The sequence below is a fragment of the Cherax quadricarinatus genome, chromosome 19 (genome assembly GCF_038502225.1).
Source record: "Cherax quadricarinatus isolate ZL_2023a chromosome 19, ASM3850222v1, whole genome shotgun sequence".
Taxonomy (NCBI): domain Eukaryota; kingdom Metazoa; phylum Arthropoda; class Malacostraca; order Decapoda; family Parastacidae; genus Cherax; species Cherax quadricarinatus.
The window spans coordinates 18561140-18578850 of NC_091310.1; the positions used below are offsets into that span (position 1 = coordinate 18561140).

Below are 17711 nucleotides of genomic sequence, written 5' to 3' on the forward strand. Positions count from 1 at the left end.
CCGCAGCCCAGTCTGTGACAAGGCCTCATGGTGGAACAGGGCCTGATCAACCAGGCAGTTACTGTTGGCCACACTCAGCCCGATGTACGAACCGCAGCCCGGCTGGTCAGGTATGCTGGGGAGGCAGTTGAATGGTCTTGAGCCCCTCACACTTATTGTGTTGCCTCTTATTGTGCTAGTGGCGCCCCTGCTTTTCGTTGGGGAGATGTTACATCGTCTTCCGAGTCTTTTGTTTTCATAGGGAGTGATTTTCGTGTGCAAGTTTGGTACTAATCCCTCTAGGATTTTCCAAGTGTAATAATCATGTATCTCTCCCACCTACATTCTAGGGAGAACTTAGTGTTCCCAGTAACTGAGGTGTTTTATAGCAGTTATGTGTGTGGTGAAGGTTCTCTGTACATTTTCTAGGTCAGCAATTTTACCTGCCTTGAAAGATGCTGTTAGTGTGCAGCAATATTCCAACCTAGATAGAACAAGCGACCTACAGAGCGTCATCATGGGCTTGGCATCCCTAGTTTTAGAGGTTCTCATTATCCATCCTGTCATTTTTCTAGCAGATGCGACTGATAGTGTTGTGGTCTTTGAAAATGAGATCCTCTGACATTATCACTCCCAGGTCTTTGAGATTAAATTTTCGTTCTATTGTGTGGTTGGAATTTGTTTTATACTCCAATATGGTTTTAATTTCCTCACGTTTTCCATATTAGAGTAATTGAAATTTCTCATCATTGAATTTCATAATGTTTTCTGCAGCCCATTAAAAGATTTGGTTGATGTCCTCCTGGAGTCTTGTAGTGTCTTCAGTGGAGGACACTCATGCAAATTCGGGTGTCATCTGCAAAGGAAGACATGCTGCGGCTTACATAAGAACATAAGAAAGGAGGAACACTGCAGCAGGTCTGTTGGCCCATACTAGGCAGGTCCTTTACAGATCCATCCCACTAATAGAATATGCCCTCAAGAACATAAGAACTAAGGAACACTACAACTGGCCTACTGGTCTGTGCGAGGCAGCTCCAATTCTCCCCACCGGCTTAAGCCAATGCTTTGAGGTCAGACACGTCACTAGTGAGGTCAGACACGTCACTTAAGGGAGGAGCACTGCATCCGACCTAGTAGCACAAGCTAGTCAGGTTCAACTCACACCCACCCACACCCACTCATGTATTTATCCAACCCATTTTTAAAACTACACAATGTCTTAGCGTCTATGACGGTACTCGGGAGTTTGTTCCACTCATCCACAGCTCTATTACCAAACCAGTGCTTTCCTATATCCTTCCTGAATCTGAATTTTTCCAGTTTAAAGCCATTGCTGCGATTCCTGTCTATGTTAGATATTTTAGCACGTTATTTACATCCCCTTTATTAATTCCTGTTTTCCATTTATACACCTCAACCATATCCCCCCTAATTCTACGCCTTTCTAGAGAGTGCAGATTCAGGGCCCTCAGTCTTTCCTCATAGGGAAGATTTCTGATAAGAATGGTATACAATACCGACAAGATGAAATTAAGACATGTGCAACATCTGGGTATCTTTATTGTAGACGTTTCGCCATCCAGTGGCTTTATCAATACAAATTCCAGGACATAACTTGAAGACAGTAGAACTATGTACAGAAGATGAGGTAATCAGTCCCTCAACCTTGGAGTAGGTGCGAAGAGCACCGTAGTCGTGGAGATTCTGAAGCAGAAGCAAGGCGCCTGACCCTTATATACTAACGTCAGGTGGAAATGGGACGGGTAGCATACGAGGGCATAGTCACTGGTAGGCGGGATTCCCCAGTGGAAGTAGGTCCTACCCAAAGAGATGGGTTAGTTGTAGTAGTAGTTGTCGTAGTCGTGAAGGTTATGTACATGTCCTCAGAATCAAGATTCCATGATGTTGCAGTGTCTGACAAGTTGTATAAGAATGGTATACAATACCGACAAGATGAAATTAAGACACATGTGCAACATCTGGGTATCTTTATTGTAGACGTTTCGCCATCCAGTGGCTTTATCAATACAAATTCCAGGACATAACTTGAAGACACTGACGTTAATATATAAGCGTCAGGCGCCTTACTTCTGCTTCAGAATCTCCACGACTACGGTGCTCTTCGCATCAACTCCAAGGTTGAGGGACTGATTACCTCATCTTCTGTATATAGTTCTACTGTCTTCAAGTTATGTCCTGGAATTTGTATTGATAAAGCCACTGGATGACGAAATGTTTACAATAAAGGTACCCAGATGTTGCACATGTGTCTTAATTTCATCAAGATTTCTGATACATGGGATCAACTTTGTCATCCTTCTTTGTACGTTTTCCGGTGCATTTATATCCATTCTGTAATATGGTGACCAGAACTGTGCAGCATAATCCAAATGAGGCCTAACCAAAGATATATAGAGTTGAACAACATGAGGACTTCTATTATTTATACTTCTTGCTATGAAGCCAAGGATTTTGTTAGCTTCATTGCGAACACTAATGCACTGTTGTCTTGTTTTAGATTACTGTTAACCAGAACTCCTAAATCCTTTTCGCAATCTGTAATATTAAGATCTACATTATTTACTTTATATGTGGCATGGTTATTTTCCTGTCTATATTAAACTGCATCTGCCACTTCTCCGACCACTGCATGAGTTTATTCAAATCATCCTGGAGTGCTCTAATGTCCTCATTAGAATGAATTGGACTGCCTATTTTGGTGTCATCAGCAAATTTACTTATGTCGCTATTTATTCCTCATCTATGTCGTTTATGTAGAAAATTGTAGATTATGAACAAGGGGCCCATCACTGATCCCTGTGGAACACCGCTTGTGACGTGCCCCCATTCTGATTTCTCCCCATTTATGCAAACTCTCTGCTGCCTATTCGTCAACCATGCCTCAACCCAGGAAAAAATTTCTCCTATTCAGAGTGCCTTAAGTTTCTTCAATAACCTCTGATGTGGAACTCTGTCGAAAGCCTTACTGAAGTCCATATACACAATATCATATTCAGTACCAAGATCTACCTCCTCAAATACCTTAGTGAAGAAAGTCAGTAAATTCGTAAAACAGGAACGCCCCTTTGTAAAACCGTGCTGAGATTCATTAATCAATTTATACCTTTCGAGATGGCTACGAATTGCTTCGGCAATTATTGATTCCATAAATTTTCCCACTATGGAGGTAAGGCTTATTGATCTATAGTTCGAAGCTAGGGACCTGTCACCTGCCTTGTAAATAGGTATTACATTTTCCATTTATCAGGCACTATGCTAGTTTGCAGTGATATATTGAAAAGATTAGCCAAAGACATGCTAAGTTCCTCTGTACATTCCTTTAACACCCTTGAAAACAGTTCATCAGGGCCTGGGGATTTGTTAGGTTTTAATTTCTCTATTTGTCTGAGAACCACATCCCTGTCTGTCAGATATGAGGATGAGGAACAGAATGAGAGCGAGTACTGTCCCTTTTGGAACAACTTTTCACTGTAGCCGCCTCAGACTTTACTCTGTCTACTAGTACTCTTTGTGTTCTATTTGTTAGGAAATTATAGATCCATCTACCAACTTTTCCTGTTATTCCTTTATCATGCATTTTGTGCACTATTATGCATTCTTGTGCGCTATTACACATTTGTCAAAGGTTTTTGCAAAGTCTGTGTATACTACATCTGCATTTTGTTTGCCTTCTAGAGCATCCAGGACCTTGTCATAGTGGTCCAGTAGTTGGGATAGGCAGGAGCGACCTGCTCTAAACCCATGTTGCTCTGGGTTGTGTAACTGATGGGTATCTAGATGGGTGGAGATCTTGCTTCTTAGAACCTTTTCAGAGATTTTTATATGGGATGTTAGCGCTATTGGTCTGTAGTTCTTTGCTATTGCTTTACTGCTCTCTTTGTGGAGTGGAGCTATATCTGTTATTTTTAGCAGCTGTGGGATGACCCATGTCTATGCTTCCTCTCCATAGGATGATAAAAGCACATGATACAGGCTTCTTGCAGTTTTTGAAGAACAATGAGTTCCACGGGTCTGCGCGTGGGGCAGAGTGCATGGGCATGTCATTTATCGCCTTTTCAACCAAATTCTGTGTCCCTCTCATAATATACCTGAATAAACTAACTTACTAGGTCTTCGACTCAGTCTGTTTACCAGCTCACTAACAACCGAGTCATATTGGGACTTGAATAGCTCACTCATTTCCTTAACTGAAGTTTACTAGTGGAGGGTTTCAGGGTCAACGCCCCCGCGGCTCGGTCTGAGACCAGGCCTCACGGTGGATCAGGGTCTGATCAACCAGGCTGTTACTACTGGCCGCACGCAAGCTGATGTATGAACCACAGGCTGGTTGGTCAGGTATTGACTTTAGGTGCCTGTCCAGTGCCTTCTTAAAGACAGCCAGGGGTCTATTGGTAATCCCCCTTATGTAAGCTGGGAGGCAGTTAAACAGTCTTGAACCCCGGACACTTATTGTGTTGTCTCTCAATGTACTCGTGGCGCCCCTGCTTTTCATTGGGGGAATGTTGCATCTCCTGCCGAGTCTTTTGCTTTCATATGGAGTGATTTTCGTGTGCAGGTTTGGTACCAATCCCTCCAGGATCTTCCAAATGTATATTATCATGTATCTCTCTCGCCTGCATTCCAGGCAATACAGATCAAGGACCTTCAACCGTTTCCAGCAATTTAGGCTCCTTATCGTGCTTATATGTGCTGTGAAAGTTCTTTATACACTCTCCAGGTCTGCAATGTCGCCAGCCTTGAACGGGGCCGTTAGTGTACAGTAGTATTCCAGCCTAGAGATCACAAGCGATTTGAAGAGAATCATCATGGGCTTGGCGTCCCTAGTTTTGAAGGTTCTCATTATTCATCCTACCATTTTCCTAGCAGATGAGGTAGATACATTGTTGTGGTCTTTGAACGAGAGGTCCTCTGACATTATCACTCCCAGGTCCTTCACATTACTTTTCCGCTCTATTGTATGGTTAGAATTTGTCGTATACCCTGAGACATTTTTAATTTCCTCAAGTTTCCCATATCTGAGTAGTTGAAATTTCTCCTCGTTGAACTTCATATTGTTTTGAGTGGCCCATTCGAAGATTTGGTAGATGTCCGCTTGGAGTCTCGCGGTGTCTTCGATGGAAGTCACTGCCATGGTAATCCGGGTATCATCCGCAAAGGAAGACACAGAGCTATGACTTACATCTCTGTCTATGTTAGGAATAAGGATGCGGAATAGAATGGGAGCGAGTACTGTACCTTGTGGAACAGAGTTTTTTACCGTGGCTGCCTGGGACTTTACTCTGTTTACTATTACTCTTAGTTTAATATGCTTATTATGCACCCTATACCCATCCTGTGCGCGGTAGTCAAAAGATTACAGAGGTACATAATTGGTCCAGGGATTGGACTCCAAAGTTTTGATAGCTGAGCAAGTTACAGAGGTAATGAACTCGCAATTTACAAAGGTAATGAACTCACAATTTACAAAGGTAATGAACTCCAGGTAGGTCTGGTCACAATCATGACAAGTTACAAAGGTATTTACAGATTACAGAGATACTTAATGGGTCCAGGGACTGGGGCCCCAAAGTTTTGGTAGCTGAACTAGGTACAAAGGTAATGAACTCACAAGTTACAAAGGTAATGAATCCTGTAAGAATGGTTACTTACGTTTATACATGGCTACAATCATGAACAAATTAAAGAGTAATGAGCAATTCACACTTCCACACCCGGTCACAACTGTAATGAGTTATTGGTGCAAATATTGATTGAGTCACACACACACACAAACGCGCGCGCTCGCACACACACACACACACACACACACGCGCACACACACACACACACACACACACACACACACACACACGCACAAACACACACACACACACACACACACACACACACACACACACACACACACACACACAAACACACACGCACACACAAACACACACGCACAAACACACAAACACACACACACACTCACAAACACACGCACACACACACACGCACACGCACACACACACGCACAAATACACACGCACAAACACACACACACGCACAAAAACACACACGCACAAAAACACACACACGCACAAAAACACACACACGCACAAAAACACACACACACGCACAAAAACACACACACGCACAAAAATACACACAGGCACACAAACACACACACACGCACAAAAACACACACACACGCACAAAAACACACACACGCACAAAAACACACACGCACAAACACACACAAACACACACACAACACACACACACACACACACACACACACACACACACACACACACACACACACACACACACACACTTTTTGTGTTCTATTTGTCAGGAACTTATAGATTCATCTACGTACCAACTTTTCCTGTTATTCCTTTATCACGCATTTCGTGCGCTGTTACACCATGATCACACTTGTCGAAAGTTTTGCAAAGTCTGTGTATACTACATCTGTATTTTGTTTATCCTCTACAGCATCCGGGACCATGTCATAGTGGTCCAGTAGCTGGGACAGGCAGGGGCGACCTGCTCTAAGCCCGTGTTGCCCTGGGTTGTGTAATTGATGGGTATCTAGGTGGTTGGCGATCTTGCTTCTTAGAACCCTCTCAAATATTTTTATGATATGGGATGTTAGTGCTATTGGTCTGTAGTTCTTTGCAATTGCTTTACTGCCACCTTTGTTGAGTGTGGCTATGTCTATTGCATTTAGTGTGTGTGGGGGATGACCCCTTTGTCCATGTTACCTCTCCATAAAATGCTGAAGGCACACAATAGGCGCTTCTTGCAATTCTTGATGAACACGGAGTTCCATGAGTCTGGGCCTGGGGTAGAGTGCATGGGCAAGTTATTTATTGCCTCTTCAAAAAGATTTTTGGGATGTCCAAATTTTGAGCTTCGTTCATAAAGAATTCATTTGGGTTGTCAACCCTTAGTCAGGGCAGTGGCTCGGTGAACACTGAGTCATATTGGGACTTTAGTATCTCACTCATTTCTTGGCTGTCATCTGTGTATGTCCCATCCCGCCTAAGCAGGAAGCCCAATACTGGATGTTGTTTTTCTCTTAGATTTCGCATAAGAGAAGTTTTTTTTTCTCTCAGTTTCCTTTATAGCTTTTAGTTCTTCCTGTGATTCTTGTCTCCTGTAAGATTCCTTCAGCCTAAGTTTGATATTTGCAATTTCGTTGACTGGTGCCTCCCTTCGCATTTCCGATATATTGGTCCCACTCAGCAGCTCTGTGCGTTCATCTGTATAGGGAGCGTCTCTTTCTAGTTTGCATCTTCTCTTTCTTTTTCTTAATGGAATGTGCCTTGAGCAGATCTCAACCACCGAATTAATTTTTTCAAGGCAAATGTTTGGATCCGTGTTGTTTAGGATATCTTCCCAGTTTGTTTCATTTAGAACGTGGTTTACCTGGAGAGACCTGGAGTTTACCTGGAGAGAGTTCCGGGAGTCAATGCCCCTGCGGCCCGGTCTGTGACCAGGCCTCATGGTGGATCAGAGCCTGATCAACCAGGCTGTTACTGCTGGCTGCACGCAATCCAACGTACGAGCCACAGCCCGGCTGGTCAGGTACCGACTTTAGGTGCTTGTCCAGTGCCTGCTTGAAGACAGCCAGGGGTCTATTGGTAATCCCCCTTATGTATGCTGGGAGGCAGTTGAACAGTCTTGGGCCCCTGACACTTATTGTATTGTCTCTTAACGTGCTAGTGACACCCCTGCTTTTCATTGGGGGGATGTTGCATTGTCTGCTGAGTCTTTTGCTTTCGTTGTGAGTGATTTTCGTGTGCAAGTTCGGTACTAGTCCCTCTAGAATTTTCCAGGTGTATATAATCATGTATCTTTTCTGCCTGCATTCCAGGGAGTACAGGTTCAGGAACTTCAAGCGCTCCCAGTAATTGAGATCTTTTATCTCCGTTATGCGCGGCGTGAAGGTTCTCTGTATATTTTCTAGGTCAGCAATTTCGCCTGCCTTGAAAGGTGCTGTTAGCGTGCAGCAATATTCCAGCTTAGATAGAACAAGTGACCTGAAGAGTGTCATCATGGGCTTGGCCTCCCTAGTTTTGAAGGGTCTCATTATCCATCCTGTCATTTTTCTAGCAGATGCGATTGATACAATGTCGTAGAAGGTGAGATCCTCCGACATGATCACTCCCAGGTCTTTGACGTTGGTTTTTCGCTCTATTTTGTGGCCGGAATTTGTTTTGTACTATGATGAAGTTTTAATTTCCTCATGTTTACCATATCGGAGTAATAGAAATTTCTCATCGTTGAACTTCATATTATTTTCTGCAGCCCATTGAAAGATTTGGTTGATGTCCGCCTGGAGCCTTGCAGTGTCTGCAATGGAAGACACTGTCATGCAGATTCGGGTGTCATCTGCAAAGGAAGACATGGTGCTGTGGCTGACATCCTTGTCTATGTCAGATATGAGGATGAGAAACAAGATGGGAGCGAGTACTGTGCCTTGTGGAACAGAGCTTTTCACCGTAGCTGCCTCGGACTACTAATCTTTGTGTTGTTTGTGAGGAAATTATAGATCCATCTACCAACTTTTCCTGTTATTCCTTTAGCACGCATTTTGTGCGCTATTACACCATGGTCACACTTGTCGAAGGCTTTTGCAAAGTCTGTATATATTACATCTGCATTCTTTTTGTCTTCTAGTGCATCTAGGACCTTGTCGTAGTGATCCAGTAGCTGAGACAGACAGGAGCGACCTGCTCTAAACCCATGTTGCTCTGATTTACTTGGTCCCACCTTATGTTTTTTATTATTGAAGTTGAATTTGGTGAAAACTCCCTCATGACTGATCATATTTTGTTGGTCTGGAGCCCTGTGTATACATGTCTTATTGTTTTTGATATGGTAATATTTCGTATCAGATCATCATTGTTAGTGAAGATGAGGGAGGTCCAGTGTATTCTCCAATTTTGATGGCTCTATTATTTGCTGGTTGAAGGTGAATTTGGTGCAGAAATTTAAAAACTCATGTGTCTGAGAGTTTTATCTGAGCTGCCTCCTGGAGTTGTCTCTGCTACAGCATTATTTGCTACATTTCTCCATTTTAGGTGCCTTAGGTTGAACTCCCCCCAGGAGCAAGATGTTGGGGGCAGGAGCTGGAAGATTTTCCAGACAGTGATCAATTTTCAAAAGCGGTTCCTGAAATTGTTGAAGTTGCATCCGGAGGCTTGTATACAACCACAATGACCAGGTTTTAGTTCTTGATCTTTACTGCCAAAATTTCAACTACATCATTTGAGGCATTTTGTAGTTCTGAGCATACCAGTGACTCTGTGACATACAGGCCAACCCTCCCTCCCTTTTTGCCTGTTTACTCTGTCGCATCTGTATAGGTTATAACCTGGGATCCACGGATGAAAGGTTCTTTGCTGGCTTTAGACCCTGTATATTTGCAAAGATGAATTGCTCGGAGTTAGTGTACGATTTCTGTCATTTTCTGCCAGCTTTTTTTTTTTTTTCCTTACTGGCACTAAAAACCTCTCTCTGGAGTGGTTGTGACTACCCAGGTTTTCCCATGGTCTACATGTTCTGTATCTTGTTGTCCCCTTTAGGTGGTGTGCCTGACAATACAAGTTACAGCATTGTCTTTCCTGAACTGAAGTGACACATTTCAGAGTGGAAAAGCTTACAGGAAGGAGGGTTGCATTTTTCCGTTGTCATATGGGCACAGCATTTTCTGGGGTGGTCAGAGTATTCCATGCTTGCAGATACCTAATACACAAAATTTGCATAGATCTGGCTTCTGCTTGCCTTGGTTGTTTTGTGACTGCATTCCCTACTGGTGTGTGTTTTTCTGTCTTTTTACTATCTTCAGCACTAGTACTAACAGTGATGCCTTCACCAGTTATTTCTGGTATTTTATCACTATTCCTTGGGGCATCCCCTTGTTTACTATCTCCAGTGGTATTGCTAGTTTGTAACATTGGGTTTTGCATGTCCTTGTCTACAGCTGTTTCCCCACTAGAGCTCCTGTCTCCCTCTGGGCAACCAACTTTCATTTCTGTACCCTTACAAATACTGTTTACCAGGACAGCATCTGCACCAGGGGTGATAGCACCATCTGGCCCAGTTCTTTTATTTTCCCATCTGTTATAGAATGCTGTCAGGTTTTCTATGAAAGCTATCTTGATGTTTCCGTCTTTTAATACCAATGCGATTTTCTTCCACAGTTCTTATTTGGGCACACCCAAAAACACTTCCCTGGTTTAATATATCTTGTAGATGATTCCTGAATATCTGCACAGGATGCATGGGCCCATTTACCACAGAAGTTACACATAATCCATGCAGAAGCCCATTTGTTACTACGGTTGCAGGCTACACAGAGTATCTTGATGTGATTTTTTGGTTGTTATACTGTAAATTCTACTAATAATCTCCTTAAAGTGTAGATCTATTTGTATGTGTGTGTGTGTGTGTGTGTGTGTGTGTGTGTGTGAAACAGTCTTACTGCTGCTAACAGTAACTGTTTGGGTGTTTGATAAGGGCGCCTAAAAACCCCATCAGCTTGTGAATCCGGTCAGAGGATACAGTGGAACCTCAAATATCGAACTTAATCCGTTCCAGGAGCTAGTTCTAAATTTGAAAAGTCTGATATTTCCCATAAGAAATAATGGAAATGCAATTAATCCGTTCCAGAAACCCAAAAATATTCACAAAAAAATACATTTTATACAGATTAATTTACAGTTTTACATACAACATAGTGTTCAATTATATATTAATAAATGTAAATGAACATATAAAATAACATTTTTGCTTGCCTTTATTGAAGATTGGTGATGGCATCTGGAAGATAGGGAGGAGGATAGAGGGAGTTGGGGTTAGTGTTTAGGAGAATCCCCCTCCATGAGGACTTAAGGTATAAAAGCCCTCTCTGGGGTTACTTCCCTTCTGTCTTTTAATGCCACTAGGACCAGCTTGAGTCACTGGACCCCTGTCTCACAAAACTGTCCACAGTCCTCTGTTTCTTGCACCTCTAAGATTTCCCTAAAATTGGACATGGTTTTGTCACTGAACTTGTTGCAAAGATGGCCTGTTTCAGCTTGCTCAGGTTGGTACTTCTGCACAAATACTTGGACATCATTCCACTTGGCACAAATCTCCTTAATCTTTGAAGAAGGCACCTCATCCACTCCCTCTTCCTCCTCCTCTGAAGCAAGGTCCTCAGCTGTGATCTGATACTGTTCCAGATGAAGCTCTTCCAGCTCTTCAGTGCTTAGCTCTTCCCTGTGGTCCTCCACCAACTCTTCCACATCCTTGCCACTCACCTCCAGCCCCAGGGTGTTCCCCAATGCCACAATAGTCCACAACAGGCAGACAGTCAGGGTCAGCCTCAAACCCTTCAAAATCCCTCTTTTGGACACAATCTGGCCACAATTGTCTCCAAGCAGAATTCAAAGTCCTGGAAGTCACTCCCTCCCAAGCCTTACCTATAGGGCTTATGGAGCTATAGATATTGGAGTGATTCCTCCAGAACTCTCTTAGGGTCAATTTAGTGTCTGTGGTCAGTTCAAAGCACTTTTCAAACTGATTTTGTGTAGAGTTTTTTGAAGTTAGAAATGACCTGCTGGTCCAAGGGCTGGAGGAGAGGAGTGGTGTTAGGAGGCAAGAACTTCACTGTTATAAAACTGAAGTCCCTAGACAAGAGGTCTAATAAGTTTGGAGGATGAGCAGGAGCATTGTCCATTAACAGGAGGCACTTGAGTGGCACCAGGAAAATCACTAGGGATAGGATAGGCCTACACAGGACAATAAAAATGAAGTCAACTAGAAACTACAGTAAAGAAACACTGGTAAATAGGCTACACAATTGTGACTGGACAGAGATAACAAGTTGCACGGATGTAAACGATGCCTGGGAAAAATTCAAAACAATGTTCACTGCCATCCTTGATAATATTGCACCAGTTAAAGAGGTTAGGATTAAACGAAGAACTGAACCCTGGATGACTACTGAGATATTAGATAATATGAAATTCAGAGACCAGCTGCTAAAAAGATTTAAAGCAAACAGACAGGATATTGCAGCACTAAATGAATTCCAAAGGGTAAGGAACAGAGTACAGAGACTTATAAAAGGAGCAAAGGCAAAGCACTATTGCTCAAAAAATTGGTGGCCCGGTGGCCTGGTGGCTAAAGCTCCCGCTTCACACACGGAGGGCCCGGGTTCGATTCCCGGCGGGTGGAAACATTTCGACACGTTTCCTTACACCTGTTGTCCTGTTCACCTAGCAGCAAATAGGTACCTGGGTGTTAGTCAACTGGTGTGGGTCGCATCCTGGGGGACAAGATTAAGGACCCCAATGGAAATAAGTTAGACAGTCCTCGATGACGCACTGACTTTCTTGGGTTATCCTGGGTGGCTAACCCTCCGGGGTTAAAAATCCGAACGAAATCTTATCTTATCTTATCTTATAACCCCAGAAAGCTCTGGCAACAACTAAAACACTTGGGGTATAGCCATAAGCCAGTAGATAGGTCTAACATAGTACTCACTATTGATAATGAGGTATGCCACGAAACATCTAAGGTGGCAAATTGCTTTAATTCCTACTACACATCTGTTGCATCAACACTAGTAAGTAAACTACCAGCTGCATCAAATACCTATAACACAGACTCTGATAAGTTTCAAACAGATTAGATTTTGCCACCGAAGTGGCTAGTTTATTGTGCACCCCATATCCAACCTGTGGACGGTAGCGCGAGAGCATATGGATACACAAAAGGCCTAGGAACTAGGCCCCAAAGGGTTAACAGGAATACATATGGATTTATATCTACATATCTATAGTTCACTTATCTGTTACAAGCAAATTTAGGAAATTTGCTTAGTATATCTGGTATCTTATTTTCATTAATAAGATATCTTGACATGTCACATAGGTTATTATACTGTCTGTCTCTGTATTCCTCAATAAGTGGACAATTAAGCACATAGTGCTCAAGAGAGTGACCATATGCCTGATCACATAATTTACATTTAGTTTGATCATCATCTGTGTGTCTCCCAAACTGCCAGAAGTACTTGTAACCAAGCCTAAGCCTGGCCACTACAACATCAGGCAGTCTGTTCACATTGCAAGTTGCTCCATAAACATACTTATCTACGTTCATGTTATCATAGTGGGTTATAGATCTACTCAGGCTTCTAACTGCATTCCTATAACAATCATTTTCATTATTTACTTCTCTCCTAATATTATTCCTAATGCTAGACACAGTTATACCAAAGTTATATTCTACATTCTCCTTCTGGATACTCTTCTTGGCTAACATATCAACTTTATCATGAAGGAGTAATCCAATGTGTGATGGGATCCATAGCAATTGTACATTAATTCCATTGTCCCTAATTTTTGAGTATCTATACCTGGCTTCCCCAATGAGCATGTTGTTGGAGTCATTATATGAGCCAAGAGCCTTCATTGATGACATAGAATCAGTAATGATGATAGAGTCAAGCTCAGTGTCATAGGTTAGCTTTAGCGCCATTAGGATTGCAAACAATTCAGTTTGCAGTGTAGACGCCCAGTTGTTAATTCTTATGCCTAACTCAACAAATTTATTATCGTTCTTAACTAGGGAGGTGGCAACAAGAGCAGATGCAGCCCTGCCAGAAGACTCCTGTTTAGATCCATCAGTGTATATAACTTGTGATAGCTTGTTACTACCAGCTAGGTGAGAAATTTCTTCTTGAGCAGTTGCTCTAACAAGAGATTTAAGGAAGGGATTACTAGCAATGAGCTTCAAACATACTATACCAATAAAGGGGTAACCCCAAACAGTTGTCAACTAGTAAGTGTATCTCATGACTTTATTCAAAAAGAACTAAGCAGGTTAAAGCCAACTAAGAGCACAGGCCCTGATAACATCCCGTCTAAGTTCCTAAAAGATGGTGCTTCTGAACTGTCAATCCCTATTGCTCACATAATAAATCTATCAATCACCACTAATACCGTACCAGAGGGGTTCAAAGAGGCCAGAGGTACTCCTGTCTTCAAGAAAAATAGTAGGTCTGATGTCAGCAACTATAGGCCTGTTAGTATACTCAGTATAATATCTAAAATTCTAGAGAGGGCAGTGTACTCTCAAGTAGTTAGGTACCTTAATGACAACAACATTCTCCATAGCTATCAATCCTACTTAACCGACACCTCCCTAATTAATCTGATGGATTACCTGAGAACTGAAATGTCAAAGGGGAACCTTATAGGTATGGTAACCTTAGACCTGCAAAAGGCCTTCGATACTGTCAACCACAATATATTATGTAAAAAACTTCAAGCTATCGGTATAGGTTCTGTAGACTGGTTTAAGTCCTACCTTAGCAACAGGAGACAAATAGTCAAAATCAACAAAACGAAATCAGAACCCCTGCCGATAACATGTGGAGCTCCCCAAGGTAGTATTCTGGGTCTCTTATTATTCTTATGTTATGTCAATGATATGCCTATCAGTGTCAAGTGCAAACTCCTACTGTATGCAGATGACAGTGCCCTGTTAGTGTCAGGTAAAGACCCACAAGATATAGCTAATGTTTTAACACTGGAACTGGAGTCCTGCAGCAAATGGTTAGTAGACAACAAACTATCATTACACCTCGGGAAAACTGAAGCCATTCTCTTTGGCACGAAACATAAACTGAGAAGGGTAAATAATTTTAATGTTCAGTGTAATGGGGAGCCCATCACTTTGGTTTCTTCAGTAAAATATCTGGGAATCCCCTTTGACCCATGCATGTCAGGAGAATTGATATGGAACAGTGTAGTAAAGAAAGCAAATGCCAGACTGAAGTTCCTGTATAGACAAGCACAGTGTCTACCTACTGAGGCTCGCAGGACCCTATGTCTAGCCCTTATACAATGCCATATGGATTACGCTTGCTCTTCATGGTACTCTGCCTTGACAAAAAAAACTGAAAGATAGACTGCAAATCACCCAGAACAAAATCGTAAGATTCATCCTGGGGCTGGGACCAAGAGAACATGTAGGCCAGGATGAATTACAGCAGTTGGATATGCTGAATGTTGAAGAAAGAGTAAAACAACTGAAGCTAAATCATGTTTATAAAATTGCTCACAGTGTCCAGAATATCTTGCTGTCAATTTTGTCAAGGTTGGGAACCAAAGCAATAATAGTACTAGGGAGAGAGAGCACAACTTTGTAGTACCCACAGTCATAGGCCAGGCTTCAAACACCTCTTATTGTACAGCAATAAAGGAATGGAACAGACTGCCCGCACATGTCAAAGCCAGTCATAGCATGAACCAGTTCAAGAAGAGTGCCAAAAGGTGTCTGATGAATGTAGCTACAGAAAGGGAGGGGAATGATTTTCTATTTTTTAGCTAACATACGTGTAAATTTTACCATATTCCTAGTAATGACCCTCGTATTGTAGATAGTCTTAATGACCTCATGTAGTAGATAGTCTTTTTAGTATAATAATATGTTATCTTCATTATAGAATAATAAGAAAATATTATATAACCTTTATATTATAATAATAAGGTAAAAGGACCCCAATGGAAATAAGTCACTCTGTCTGACTTTTTTGGGTTATCCCAGGTTCTCTACACATGTGCTGCTATGTATGATAATTCTATGTAACTGTATTTGTGTATACCTGAATAAACTTACTTACTTACTTACTTACAGTATAAAATGCTTAGATAGGAATAGAAGAGGTGGGGTATGTACCTTCATAAGATATGACTTAGCCTACAACCCAAGACCTGATTTAAATGACAATAAACTGGAGATGCTATGGTTTAAAATGTTGCTTCTCAAGACCAAACCCATCTTAGTAGGAACTAGTTACTGCCCTCCCGCCCATGACCAGTTCTTAGAAGACTTTTTGAGAGTCTTGTCTGGACTTGAGAACAATTGCGAGACAGTAATACTGAGGGACTTCAATATCTGTTTTCAATAGCAAAATAACGGGCTATGTAAAAAGTATAAGCAAATTCAATTCTAGGTTTAAATAGTTATACTCGACCAATTAATACACCAACCCATATCACCCAGTTCTCAGCCACCCTAATTGACCACATACTTTGTAACCACTGTGAGAACATTAGTCAGTCAGGCATCATTTACTGCACTAGGAAAATCACTAGGGAATGGATAAGCCTACACAGAACAATAAAAATGAGGTCAAGTAGAAACTACAGTGAACACTTGTATATAGGCTACACAATTGTGATTGGACAGTGACAACAAATTGCACAGACGTAAATGATGCCTGGGAAAAATTCAAAACAATGTTCACTGCCATCCTTGATAATATTGCACCAGTGAAAGAGGTTAGGATTAAATGGAGAACTGAACCCTGGATGACTACTGAGATATTGGATAATATGAAATTTACAGACAAGTTGCTAAAAAGACTTAAGGCAAACCAGACAGGATATAATAGCACTAAATGAATTCCAAAGGGTAAGGAACAGAGTGCAGAAGCTTATAAAAGGAGCAAAGGCAAGGCGCTATTGTGCAAAAATCAGAGTACAAGAATAATCCTAGAAAGCTCTGGCAATAACTAAAACAGTTGGGGTATAGCCATAAACTTGTAGATAGATCTAACATAGTACTAAATTTCGAGGTATGCCATGAAACAACTAAAGTGGCAGATTGTCTTAATTCCCACTACACATCTGTCACATCAACACTAGTAAGAAAACTACCGGCTGCATCAAATACCTGTAACACTGCCTCTGATAAGTTTAAAACATGTTATACCAATAAAGAGGTAACCCCAAGTGTATCTCATGACTTCGTGCAAAAAGAACTAAGCAGGTTAAGTCCATCTAAGAGGACCGGCCCAGATAACATCCCGCCTAAATTCCTAAAAGATGGTGCCTCTGAACTGCCAGTCCCCATTGCTCACATAATAAATTTATCCATCACCACTAATACTGTACCAGAGGGGCTCAAGGAGGCCAGAGTTATTCCTATCTTCAAGAAAAATAGTAGGTCTGATATCAGCAACTATAGGCCTGTTAGTATACTCAGTGTAATATCCAAAATTCTAGAGAGGGCGGTGTACTGTCAAGTAGTCAAGTATCTTCATGACAACAACATTCTTCACTAGTTACCAGTCAGGCTTGAGGAGATCTTATTCAATCGACACCTCCTTAATTAATCTGATGGATTACATGAGAATCGAAATGTCGATAGGGAACCTCATAGGAATGGTAATTTCAGGCTTGCAAACAGTGGCAGCTCATGCAGAGGTGCTGCAGAACTGCAGCACCCCCTGTTTTCTTTAATTCTTTGATTATATAATGTACAGGTATAAAGAAAGAAAGAAAGAAAAAAAAAGACTCATTATACTGAATGTTATCAATAATATCGGGTGAAAATAGGGGGTGCTACAGTTCCGCAGCAACCCTGCACGAGCCGTCACTGCTTGCAAAAGGCCTTCGATACTGTCAACCACAATATATTATGTAAGAAACTTCAAGATATCAGCATAGGTTCCGTACACTGGTTTAAGTCCTATCTTAACAGGAAACAAATTGTCAATATCAACAAAACAGAATCACAACCCCTGCCGATAGCATGTGGAGTTCCCCAAGGTAGTATTCTGGATCCCTTATTATTCCTGTGTTATGTAAACGACATGCCCATCAGTGTCAAGTGCAAACTCCTACTGTATACGGATGACAGTGTACTGTTAG

General features: G+C 41.8%; 1 long non-coding RNA gene across 5 annotated transcripts in view; it reads left to right on the plus strand.

The window, feature by feature from the left end:
* The window catches only part of LOC138852921 (uncharacterized), a 132988-nt gene that overhangs the window by 23937 nt on the left and 91340 nt on the right, over window positions 1–17711 (plus strand). Inside the window, exon 3 of one of the 5 annotated variants that reach the window (XR_011392179.1) lies at window positions 13618–14381. The exons of the other annotated variants lie outside the window; for them this stretch is intronic. This is a non-coding gene — a long non-coding RNA (uncharacterized lncRNA). Of the gene's footprint in view, window positions 1–13617; window positions 14382–17711 lie in introns of those variants that run through there. 5 annotated transcript variants of the gene reach the window in all.